The sequence below is a fragment of the Pangasianodon hypophthalmus genome, chromosome 18, assembly GCF_027358585.1.
Source record: "Pangasianodon hypophthalmus isolate fPanHyp1 chromosome 18, fPanHyp1.pri, whole genome shotgun sequence".
NCBI classification, from domain to species: domain Eukaryota; kingdom Metazoa; phylum Chordata; class Actinopteri; order Siluriformes; family Pangasiidae; genus Pangasianodon; species Pangasianodon hypophthalmus.
The window spans coordinates 16,762,932-16,776,571 of NC_069727.1; the positions used below are offsets into that span (position 1 = coordinate 16,762,932).

Below are 13,640 nucleotides of genomic sequence, written 5' to 3' on the forward strand. Positions count from 1 at the left end.
ATGTGCTGTGCAGTGTAGGCATGAACTGAATGGTTTATGGTTGGAATAAAGTCCTCCACCATCATCCAAAACTTTGCTCTCTTGAGTGTCACAACCAACTTTGTTACATTTTACTTTGCTCAAAATCTGATCGCTTTTCCAACCTTAGATTTTCTCAGTGCAGAATATTTTTTGTGTTTGCTATTGTGTTTGTCTGTCTGAAAAGATCGGATATTAATTTTGCCAGGATTCTGTTGTATTCATGATGTATTATTGAGAGTATTTCAGTTCTTATTAACACTGTTAATAGTGTGTCTAGTGTGTGTGTATATCAAATGGAAACAATAATTAGGCTTCTGATATTTTCTGAATTGAAATTTTTAAAAAAGGCCTTAGGTTGCAGGGGGAATATTTTTTAAAAAAAAAATGCCTGCTGCAGTTAATAATTATTGATTATGAGCCAGCGTTGAATAGCTGTTTTAATGTATGGTAATGATAATGTGGATACATGAAGGCTTTACATTGATCTGAAGATCCATACAGTAATGTACTGTAATGGGGCTGTTAGGCGATTACTTTGATCTACAATGCATGTGTTTTATTGTACAGATTGATGGCTTAGCTAGAATTATGCTTTAACTTAATCAGTGGGCTTCCCTGTTGGAGAGCCACGGCTCTGCTCTGGGCGCCATCAGAGTCAGAGACCTCCTGGTCTCGTTTACGACGTACAGGAGCAGCAGCCAAACTCAGCCATCCAGTTAGTCTTTTTCATTTCAGAGCAAACCCTGGTTCCTCTCACTTTCTGCCTGCTGTATTAGTCCCAGTTGTGCTCAGAATGACGATTAAACCCCACTCTCTTTTCTTTGTCCAGCTCTGGGACTGTTTGCTAAAGTTGGGCTGGTCTTTATGAAGGCAATATCCAGATGCAGAGGACACAGTGGGATTTTTTTTTTTTTTTTAATTCCATGCCCACAGCGATTGTTACAGCATGGCGCCTGTAAGTCACTGGCCCAATGTAAAAGTGACAGCAATTAACCCGACATTTTAGCTTGAGGAGAATTTAAGATGAGATATATGACAGCCGATGTCAGCCATTTTTTTTTTTATTCTTCTCCAGGTTTAAGAGCAAATGAAATTGGAGGTAGCATCACGGCTAAGGAAAGCCACTTGGGAGGCGGTGTTGGGGGGGGCTACTGGGTTGAGGAGGGGTGCGCGAGTGAAAATGAAGGCGCTAACTATTAATAGAAGTGTTTCATATTTGCAACACTGACTTTAACCTTTTCTTTAGTTTTGTCAAAATGTCCACAATTTTGCTTTGATCGTGCACTAAACTGGACCACTCTTTATTTAAAAAGGCTGCCATCATTGTCGCGTAACAGACTCGCCCAGGCTTTATTGAGTACATTCTGCCGTAGTGGGGAGAGATGGGGGTCTCTGGGGCTCGGGTGTCTGTTATTCAGGAGGAAAGTAAGGTGAAGGCAGCACACGGGCATTCTCCACGCCTCTGTCTCCATCACCCTCCTCATTCTCGGAGCCGTCCACAGGGAGCAGAGAGCACAACATCTCCAGGCTGGATGATGACGGCCTCCACCGCTCATCAACCAAATAAAAGCCCCTGTGATGCAAATAGCGCTTTGCCCTTGAGCATAATTTAAAGAGATAATCACCCCTGGAGTCTCGGCCGTGCCGATAGGCTAGGCGAGGTGACTCTCTCATTTACACTCCAACACTGAAGCTCATTAGCTTTATCACACCGGCCCAAGCCTGCACCACTCCAGAGTGTAAATAACACACACACACACACACGCAGACACCGGGCCACACACCGGCATATTCACCTTCTCAAAAAAGCAAGAGTAAATCTCAGATCAAAGGAAAATAAAATGACGAGCAAGGCTTTTCCATAGAGTGTATTTCATTTTTCTTTTGCTGGGCTGGCGCTCTGTACAAGTGCCCATGGCTCGCATGACGTATTTATTGTGCTCTCCATTTCATTGTTAACATTTCACTATCTTCAGATGGTCCCTTCTGTATAGTACATTGAAGCTTGACATATAGAGTCGTCGTCCTCCAGGCGATGACACAGTAAGATATAGGACAGTGAATGACAGTGTTGCGTGCGTTTGCTCCTCTCCCCAGACAACGCCACGCGTTATTTTATTATCACACACACATCATATACACACATGCTCATGCACATTTCACTTTTTCCAGTGCTCTGGCCACACACCTGGAGTGGTCATCTGTGTTTAAGGTATATTACATGTGGCTGCATGGAATTTACAGTGCAGCCTCTGTAGTAACTCCATTTCACATCAGGCTCTCCTGAGACCCTGTGAAATGTCAAGCTGCAGTTCTGAAAGAGACATGGAAGGAGGGACGGGATGAGAGAGAGAGAGAGAGAGAGAGAGAGAGAGTGGGAGGAAAAAGACAGAGCACAAGATAGAGTCAGAGTGAAATCTGCTGGAAACAAACACTTACTACCATTTTATGCTTGAGCAGCTCTGTGCCATTGTGACGGAGAGCGGCGCAGGTCAAAGACAATCACAGGTGCAGCACACACACAGGCACACACACACACACACACACATAACATAACATAAACCTTGTGCCTAGTGACTGTGTAAAAGATAAGATAGCTTCAGCTAGTGCTTTTCTCTTCAGGACTGTTTATATATATTGGGGTTTAGCATGCAGCTCCTATGCACCATCACTGTTTATGTGACCCTGTGGGTTATAGTTAGTGATTAGGGTTAATCTCGGTGGGTAAATAAGACTCAAATAGGCAGCCCGGGTCAAGATCAATGACCACTTCTCAACTCATTTCCTTTTATGCCTCCTAACTGCCCTGCCTGGGGAAATTAATGACACAGGATCTATAGAGCCTTAACGGCCGAGGTTGCTGTCTGCCCTCAGTAGCCGAGCAGTTATACACTGACCCATCCCATTAAAGAAACGTCTTAAAGGAGCAGCGCTTCATTCGCGCGCTCGCACAGTGGAGCTCGTGCCTGAAACACATCATTTGGGCTTTGTTTTTTTTTTTCTTCAGGTAGAAGGCCTCCTACACTTGTGCATGCGTTAGAGTAATGCGAAAAATAGCACACTGGGTCCCTGCAGGATGAGCGGCTATTCTGAACGAGTTTTTTCTTCAAGTCTTTGACAGCCTGCGACACTGCTATCCATTTAACAGAGCTTAAAAAACCCATATATGCATATGCCGAGCGTCTTAAGCTGACAACCGAGAGGCAGGATTTGCTAGATTTGCTAGAAGGCAGCTTTGGAGCCTTGTGAATTTAACAAGCATGTCTAGTATTACAGTTTCTCTGTGCTTCAGCCATGAATAGTAACAAATCAGCCTGTGAAACGCCTGCCCTGGGATGTTTGTGTGTGCGTTTTCCCTCTCTGACAAATATTAAAATGATGTAAATCTGGTTAAGGAGGTGGGAGGGCAGGGATGCTGGAAGTTTATTCCTCATACTTCCTTTCCTCTTCCTTCTCTCTGTGTCTCTCTCTCTCTCTCTCTCAGTCGTCCTCTCTTTCCTCTTTTCACTGTTTACTATGCACCGCATTGCCAGTTGTTGCCGCTTCACACTTGAATATTTCAATTACATATTGTGGAAAGAGAGACCGAAAGTGTGTGTGTTCGGCTCGGCTCACAGCCCACTGATCCCAGACTGTGAATACATATGTAAGAGAGCCTCTCAGCTTGCACCTCTTTGGGGCTTTTGAACAAATGTGGTAAATAAGCCTGACTTCACCTCACAAATACACAAGAGGCTTTTCAAACACACGCATGTGTCACTTAGCCTGCGATTTCCCTCTTTCTCTGTGGGTGTTTTGTGGTAAGGGCTCGTAGGGCTGTTTTTGAAGTGGGGTTGGTTCTCATTTGCGTCTTCTTTAGTGCTGTCACTATGGACAGGACGTCTTTATCCTCATCTGCGGTAAAGTAGTGTCAACACACACACACACACACACACACACACACACTCACACACGGAGTGAAGCCTACTGTATGCACTCAGACACTAGCCCTCTTGCCTCCCACTGTGCCACTGTACCAGCACACTGAGGGAGCGTGTGTGTGTGTGTGTGTGTGTGTGTGTGTGTATTATGCGATAAGGAAACATTGTCATCATATGCACTGCATGTATTAATGTTGTATGTGATGCTTCATGCTTGACTTGAAGCTAAGCTGATATTGGTTTCACGCTTGAGTCTTCCAATGCCCGCTCCGTTTCAATTGAAATGTGATTGTTATTGCCGAGTATTTACCAGAAGTTATTTGATGTATGTTCCTGCGGAATGAATTTGCCTGCTAGGCCGTATTGCCCTTGTGCATAAATTTTGGCCTCTTTCTCCTCGGAAATGATTCCAAATTTAACCGATCATAACGCATGTGGAACAGTATATGTTCTTATTCTAAGATGATAAAATATATAATAACTCTAAACACCTCATTTTAGACTGTAGTGAGTACACGAGTAATTACACCTTTATCCTCATTTAAATTTGCAAAAAAGTTCTAGTTATCTAGCCAGATAACTAACTTCTAGTAAACTAGCTTCCAAGTAAGATTTCTGCATCAGAGTCTTGATTTACTGTTAAGATTCTAAACAATTTATTTAACAATAGTATTTAACAAATCTGTTAAAATATACCATAACAACCAATCATATGTTCGTTACTAGCATTATCTAAATTAGCTAGATAGATACTGTACCACATGGCTTGGTGGCTAAACTAGATTCAATAGATTATAATAGATTCAAAGCTTTGGACTCATAAGAAGAAGATGTACCCAAGTCTCTCATTTAGATATGAGAAAAATGTGACTTTTGCATTATGGCTGGGTGATATGGCAATATAACATCGATAACATGATAAACTGCATCACAGTACTATTTTCTGAGATATTTTGGGTATCACCTTATCTTTGTATACCATTTTGTGGGGTTTTACAATAACAGTTAAAAAGGGACTGGAAGCAGCTTATTTGACATTAAAATTTTGTACTGAATTTAAAATTAAAATTAAACCTTATAATTATCAAACGTTCATTTTTTCAGAACATTTTTTTTCTTTTCTTTTTCATTTATTTTTGTAAATGTTTTTCTAAATGCCACATTACTGTTTTGCTGGCAGTTGGTTCGCAACTCTATACGTTATGATGCGTATTGTGTATCGTCAAAATATTTAAGTATTGTGTTGAAATTTTTGTAATATCACCCACACTTACTTTGGACTGAAAAAAGGACAACACAAACACAAAATCAGCGATGTAAAAATCAGCCACCCAGTAGAAGTCAACTATTGTACTATAAGTAACTAAAAATCATGTTTTGAGTGCAGAGGTACTAAAAACTGTAAGAAAATTCAATTCACACTACCTTCACACTTGCGTTACACATTTTAAGATCTACATAAATGAATCAACACTACACAACCGAACACTGGTGGTCACCTTTACTTTCACTAATTCATATATCTCTGTACAGGACAATGCCAGTTGTAGACATGTACTAATGACTCGTCTGTCCTCTGACCATCACTGATGAAGGTGAAAGGCTTCACTCAGCGGCTTTTATACTCTCCGATACCTGCACTCAGTGGCCGCACTATGAATAATGTGTCATTTCTTTTTGATGGAGATTGTAGTCAAAGGGGTTTTTTTATTAAGCAGTATAATTGTGCTGTTCTCGTCTGGAGTGCTTTGGAAGGAGTGATCATGCTTTTGGCACATTTATCAAAGCACAGAAAAAGAAAATGTGGAAAAAAAGAAAAAAAAAGAAAGCGGGTTGCTTCTCATATGGGCAGACTAAGTGAACGACACAGTGATAAATTTTCTTGTTAGGAGAAATTACATCCACTAACTTGAGCTACTTCAGCATGAAATTGAAAAAGAAGCATTTCTTCTGAATTTCCATTCTTGATTCAATGAAAGATGTAGATTAGCTCTTGGGGTGGGGTTGGGGGATGAGTGGGCAGCACGGAGGAATGAGAGTGAAAGAGGATGACTTTATTCACGCTACGATCCTCATGAGCCTGGCATGGGACGGTCGTTGTTTATGGAGTCAGTAGAGGGCTGATTACAGCCTTTATAAATGCCTTTGAGAACAGATTGAACACGTATGTTTGTCTGCGAGTGCGTGTGTGCATGTGGATGCACTGGATACATCTTAATCAGTGTGTACACCATCACCTGCCTCGCAGTTCTCTATACGTCTCTCTCTATCTGTGTGAAGCAGCGCTGATTGATAGACGCTGCATGTCATTTTGGGAGATAACTGTATCTCATTCAGCTCTTTGCAAAGGTCAGGCATGTGCTGTAATCAGAATATTCACAAGACAAGCACACAGATCACAAGCGCGATGTGCACGTGATGTGTGCTAGACTGTACTCCACAGCCTCATAAGTAGCTAAGTAGCCAGCGCTGACGGAGATGCATTGGCCCTCCGCCGCCTAGCTGCAGTGCTATTAACTCCGCTGATCTTTAGTGGAGCCGTGCGCTCATTCAGATGGACTGGAGAGATCCATCACTCTGGCTGGATGATCCAGCGGCCCGCTGCGGTCTAATGATAGCCCAACGTTCAGGTAAATGGACTGAAAACAATAGTTTGTCTTCACCTGGAGTGCAGACAAGATCATCTCGTTCTTGTACTGTATTTGTCGAACTCTATCTCATTTCATGCTGGTCATTTTTTCCCCCCAGTGCACCAAGAGTGATAAAGTTGAAGCGTGTTTTGCTCTCCTGTGCAGAGCTGAGCACATATTTCTTCGGTAAGGGGACGCATGCAATAACTTTGACGCATTTGGGGAGCTCACCTACCGCATTGCTCTCTGAGGTCAGAGCCACGGTAATTAAGATTAAGGTATTTACATCTGAGGGCAGGGAGCCGCTTGATCGACCCCTTTGGGTAACAGTGTACGAGCAGTGGCTCAGTCGTACCGACACAGACACACGCTATTGACCCACAGATTGAGAGTCTCCATGTGTGTGGCTTGGCCATGATCACATACGCACAAGCACACACACGTGGCTTCCCCTGCGCACACGTACACAAATGTTTAATTTAATAGAGATAGCGAGAGACCTTGTGTTGATAAGTGAAGCGTAGTTCAGTGCAATGAATTACTGTTAATTGCTATCAGAGGAGATGGACATCATCCATGTGTCTTAAAAACATTTATTTTCAAGATTAAACAGGTTCGTAAATTAATGAAGCATGAATACACCTCAGCATAGTGTTTGTGTGTACGAGAAACAGTGTGTTTTTTATCACAGCAGTCATGGTAATGGTATTGATACAAAAAACAAACTCTTCTCTAGTTGATGCTGCTGTAAGATTGGCGGCTTCTCCCCATGCCACATCGTGTCTGCTCTTCGCCTCTGGCCGTATACTTTGGTGTGTGCGAACCGCTTAACGAGCCCTCGTCAATAAAGACAAGACAGACGTGGAGAACCTGAGAAAACAGCTTCATCCAACTCATGGAACCCACTGGTCGCTGAGCGAATGAGTGCACCGCACTTTACGTTTTCCACTCGCCTCTCTTTAAATGAAGTGCAGAGTGCTTTCTCTCTCCCTTTAATGCAACATTTATTAAGAGGTATTCCTCCAACTGTGTGGCGTTCATCGGCATGGAACTGTGAAAAGAGATGGATCATAATCACTTGAAGGGCAAACAGAGCGGATCAAGTGCACACTAGGACTAAGGGGAAGTGGGTTGTTGCCGGCTCACTTCTTCTTCCTCCATCTATCGCCCCCTCTTTTTTCTTTTCTCTTATTCTTGCACATTTGTTGATGGTGTAAGTGAAAAGCTTTGCTCTCTCTCATATTTTTTTTTTCAGCAGATAGAGCAGATAGTCAGGCTCTCAGTTGTGGCTGTGTAAAGGACTTCTCTTAGAGGAGGCAGATAAAAGAGCAGTGAATGGCCCTGCGCGTCACCTTATCTAAACCCCAGTGCTATACAACTGTTGAAAGTGAGAGCTTTACTAAAGCCAGTCAAAGTGCATGGGGGATAAATTGAATTTCATAAGCGAGAGAGAGAGACACTGAGACAATGTTCCCAGAGAGAGAATGAAACAGACTCTAGTGTGCTAACCTATACAGTGAGTAAAACTGGTCAAGCCTACAGTATATAACAATGAATGAGTCGGACTGTAGTGCTAGTAATTATCAGCAGTAATGGTGGCTGGAAGGCCAGGGGTCTCTTTCCACCATCCTGCACTATTTGTTGCTGTATTTCTATGGGTTACAGATGTTGTTTTGAGTACAGGGCCCCTACAGCCTAATTCTCTCCACAGGTTGCTGGCAATACTGTAAACTATTATGCGTGCTCCATCACATACGTGTGGCGCGGATTTGCGAGAGCCATCCATAACAGTGTCTGCATGAAGCGGGAAGTGTATGAATGTTTGTGGTTGCAGTGAACGATGGAAGCTCATTCTGTTTGGCCTGTTATTGCTGGCAGGGCTTCCGCAATGAGAGCCTGCTGGAGTTACACACACGCGCACACACACACAACTGTTGGCACAGAGACACATGCACACACACACACACACAGACACACACACACACACACACACATGCTCACTCTGATGGGTTGAACAGACCCATGTTTTGTCTTCTCACACTTGGAAAAATAAGTGTGAGGTTACACAATGAGGCAGTCTTTTTTTTTTTTTCCCCACTTTGTCTCTCCCTCCCTTCCTCTAAATGCACTGCTTCCTGGGGTAGAAATGACTGAATTCATCTCCAATTCACCAGGGAGGACTGTGCTATGCCTCTCTGTTTACAGTGGCAGAAAGTTAATATAAATTTTCATCAGAAGGGGAAGTTTACACATATGATTCTATTTGTCCTTCATTATTAGCACCTGAGTCTGGGCTGAGGAAGCATAATTGTCTACAGACACAGGCCAAATAGATGCAAGGGAAAGGCAAATAAGCACACCCCAAAATAATTTTATGGTTGTGTGTTACAATCCCTCTCCCTGGGATCCTTAATCTAGAAAATCAATAAACAAGTAGAGAGAAAGACAGTCGGAAAGAGAAAGAAAGAAAGAAAGAAAGAACGAGAGATCTGAGAGCATAGAGTGAGGGGGAATACATAAATAAGAAATGGAGGCGTTGAAGGAGAAAGTGGAAGATGGGGGGGGTAAAAAAAGAAAGGAATAGAGTGAGAGACAGAAAGAGGGAGGAAAAGTAGTAGCAGCAGCCAGAGAAACACACAGAAGCCCATTGTTCTGCTGGTTAGCTCCCGCTTCGGCCCGCAGTCAAGGCAGATTCTCCATGGACCGGCCCGTGCACCGCACACTCTGTTGATTTATTGAGTCATACATAAAAATGCTCATTATCCCCACATCCTTTTCTCTTGTCTGGGAAGCGTGACATTCAGCTGGAGAAAAACATGCTGAAAAAACAGCCTGATTTCCACAAGCACTCTGATATCTATTCTCTCTCTCTCTCTCTCTCACTCCCTCTCTCTCTATCTCTATCTCTTTACTCATATTTCTCACTTGTATTTTTTTGTTTCCCTGCCCCTCTGGTGGCAGTAGCTCAGTTAGCACACCGTTATTGGTCAGGCGATAGACTTCAGGATGCAGTGAAGAGGCTTATACTTAGCGGCGGCTCTCTCAGGTTTTTGTTCCAGCTCTGCCTCTATGAGGGGTGGGATGCTCCTAATCAGCCAATAAAACACTAAGGGTCTTTTTCATTTCACCAGAGTACCAGAAGTTTTGCCACCAAAAACTAAAACTGCCTTTCCATCAGCAACTGGACCAATAGCAAAGGATCAGCACTAATTCAGCACTAATCAGTTCACTGCTGATTAGTGAGATGTTCATCATGTAACACAACAAGCGACGAGTACTGAATCAAAAACGAGGAACACACAAAATAAATAGTCTGGTGAGTTGGTGCTGTTTGCGAAATGAAAAATAACATTGTGCAGTTTTATTTCGGAGCCTGCACAAACATTTCATTTTAATTTTTCAGAAAAGTTGCAGTACAGAGTTGTTACTCCACAACGCAGCATGAACAAACATTTATTTTTTCTGATTGTCATTAGCCCTAATGAAATTTAAAAAGCATTCAGCTATGAACCTTTTCTTCAGTCATTTTATTGCAGCAGATATAATGAAAATGATCAACCAGACAAAGGAACCATGTTATTCCAAACACATCTTCCATATTGGACTTAACTGTTGTGTCTATATTGTTGTCACTATAATCTTTTTAGATTATTTGGTGGAAATGAATTTGGTGGAAAATGAACTAAGTTCTGTTGTTTCTGGTTTCGGACACACTCTTGTTTTATTCTGTGAAGTGAAATCATTCCACCTACAATAATTCCACTCTCTAGAAGCAAAGCCATATTGGCGTCAGCTTCCAGTCCCTTAAGGTATCTCCAGTTCTGAAAAGCCGCATCAGTATTCAGTCTTCTCTCTTACTCTGTCCATTGCTTTTTGGAACTTCTGGTTGAACACTGAGCCTCTCTGTCGTTGTTTCCACTATATGGATAGTTATGCTGTAATCCTAGACTTATCTCCTACTCCATCATGGTAGTGCTTTGGTACTCCTAACTCACTCGGGATCTAAAGACAGTTCAGCTAAAGTGTTCTTTAAAAAATCGATTAGAGAAACTTTAACGACCTGCTAAACACTGTATTTTGCACATCTCCACTCCAGTGGGCCTAGCATTCCCAAGAACCTACATCACACTGGATATATTTCCTTTCTCAAACAAATCAACTAGCTCTGACCCTCGGGAGGTAATTCATCTTGCATGCTATCTCATCCTTGTTTGTATTTTCTTTTAATACCTTTAGTCACAGCTATGGAGTCTGGATCGCGCTATTAAAGCATGGTTCAAGTGGCGGTCTGGAGGAATGGCGACGTGTTTGTAATGATGTGCCAAACTGCGTCTGGCTGCTAATGTATTTCATGCTTGTTTTAGATCAGGGAATGGTCCTCACAAAGGTGCATTGTGATGTGTTTTTTTATTACTGATGTATTAAGTCTAAACATAGACCGTACGAGGAGGGGGGCGATAGCTGACATATGTTTCTTTCGTCTGTCTCATACTCTCTCTCCGGTGAGCTCTGCTCGGCTATTAATGTAGCTGGGGAGTGCCTGTGTAAACATTCGTGTTTCTCCTCTGTTTCGCATAATAGTTACTCGTATCGGCTTTCTCCTGACCTCGCTATCTGAAACCAATTACAGCATATCCATTTGTCCGAAACTTATTTTCATAAGGATCCTGAACTGGGTGCTTGTGTCCTAGTGTGTGTGTGTGTGTGTGTTGGTGCACAGAATATGTGTGTGTATGTTTCTTTTTCTCTTGGTCCTCAGAGATGGATATCAACATCAAATATGTTCCTGAGTGCCTTGTTATTTATGTTCGAGCCAGGGATCTTGAGCTCCTAGCTCTGAGGAATGCAGCACATTGTGCTGTTTATACAATGTGTGCATTAATGGATGGGAGCTGGCATTTCTCGCACACAGCAACACATTCTGGGGGTTTGGGCTTTCAGCAAAGTTTTGATGGTTGGCTTACTTTATGCATCATTGTTAAAGTTCGATAGCAGCTGATATGGCTTTGTGCAGGGTTCTGTATGAACCCTAGTAATAGCTTTTGCATCAAGGTCACCTGGAGTGGACTTCAGAGCTACCAATGTTTTCTATGAAATTCATAGAACTGAGAACATAATAACTGGCATATGCAATGAAAAAAGTCCATTTTGGTGCTTCTAAGTCGTGACTTAAACAAAATAGCTTAAGCATAAACAGTAAAAGCCACAATAGTGAATGCTAGCAATACCAGTATTGAGTATGTCAGTGTGTTAAAAGAAAATACTGTGATCTCTAACAAGGTAACTGTATGGAAATTGCACTCATAGGACACAACATTGCCACGATTCACTAACAGCCGCAATAATACCTCAGATTAGATGGAATAAAGTATCTATCACTGGTGATAATAGAACACATACGGTATTCACTGACTACACCAACCAGTTTTCACTATAAATAAAACAGTTCCAAATTTTATACCATTTTTGTCCATGTTGGCTGTTATTGGAGCTGATGCACAGGATTATGAGATAATCCTGAGATTATGAGCTCAGAAGGCAGCATTACATGAGTAAGCAGCATTATTTACCTTTCAGCATACCCATGTTGTCATGTTGGAAAGCATTTTCTCTGTTTTGCATCTTTCGTACTGCAATAAAATGGTGTGTTGACCTTCAGAGGTCAACATAGCCCAAGCAATTGTGCTATTGGTCAATGATTTGCATGTTCATGCTCTCCAGAATTGAACATGACACAGGATATGATATGAATTCCATTAAAATAAATGCAGTTTTACTTGCAAAGTTTTGTTGATTACAAAAAAAAACTAGCATGATTTGCTTTCTCCTGCACTCAGCACTTTCACTGTTTCTACTGAAGAAGCCATTAAAGTGTGGCACAATCCTGTACCTGTATCTTATTGAATAACTTCTTTGACTTTGTCTGTCTTCACCCAAGGACAGCGAGTCTGTATTGATCCCAGCTCAGATAAACATTTTCCTTCTGCTAATTGTTGTGCTAAGCCCATTAGGCAGCAGATAAAGATCCACAATCACAATCAACGCTTGGATGGGCGTGAAATCCTGCACAATTTACAATCTCAACCTCAAATCTAAACCAGTAATGACCTGAGACCTGGATCAAGTTTGGCTGTGGCTTCTAAGTCACTCATGCATCCAGGAGCATCACAAGCACCGTAACTAATCAATCAATTCAACATTAAAATGGAGAGACCAGTAAGGCATTAAGAATCCACGGAGCAGTGATATTTCCAGGCTTGAGAAAAAGCTAGAAATTGTTATTTGTTAAGCACCAAGACATGCCTTGTTTGTTATTTGTTTGGAGCTTGTAGACAGTGCGTCCACATGCTTCAGGCTGAAGTGGAGGGGATGTAAAGTACACCAGCAGTCCCTGCCACACCAGTGTCCCCTGAAGCATAAGGCCACATCAGCACGCTGCATCATGTGCATGTGTCTGAGGAGACAGATCGATGCTGTTAGGACCTAGCGCCACTCTGTTGTGTTTGTTTACCGGGGGGCTCCGAGAGCCTGGCTCCTCAGAGCCACAGCCAGACAGACAGTGGCAGCTCCTCGCTCTCTCTTTTCATAATTGATCAGGGGGATGGCTGCCTTCCCAGAGGGTTAAGATGTGGCAACTTTTTTCTCCCCTCCTCTCCCTCTCGTTCTCTCTCTCTCTCAACTCCCCCCCTCCCCATTCTCTTTCTCTTTCTCTTTCTCCCTGTTTGCTCAGCATCTCAATGCACTAGTTCAAACATTGTTCTCACCAGCTGGCAGAGCAGTGCCATATGCACATCCTGTCAAGGCAGCTGTTGTCATGGATACAGGCAAGCACCAGAAAATAAAACAACCCCTTGAATGTGCAAGAAGTAGTGTCACTCTTTATCTGAAGACTTTTTTTTTTTCCCTCACTCACTCCTCACCTTGGCGCTGTCTCCACTTGAAGAAACACCTGTGAATGTATTGTTTTGTTTATTTATTTATTATCTATTTTTGTTAGGATTTTGGGAGGTGTATAGTTGTGAAAAGAGTCGCCTTTCTAGATATGGCTGTAGATACAGTTTTAGATATA

At 42.4% G+C, this 13,640-nt stretch overlaps 1 protein-coding gene across 8 annotated transcripts in view; it reads left to right on the forward strand.

Moving 5' to 3' along the window:
- The window catches only part of foxp2 (forkhead box P2), a 92,110-nt gene that overhangs the window by 39,783 nt on the left and 38,687 nt on the right, over positions 1 to 13,640 (forward strand). The window lies entirely within an intron of this gene.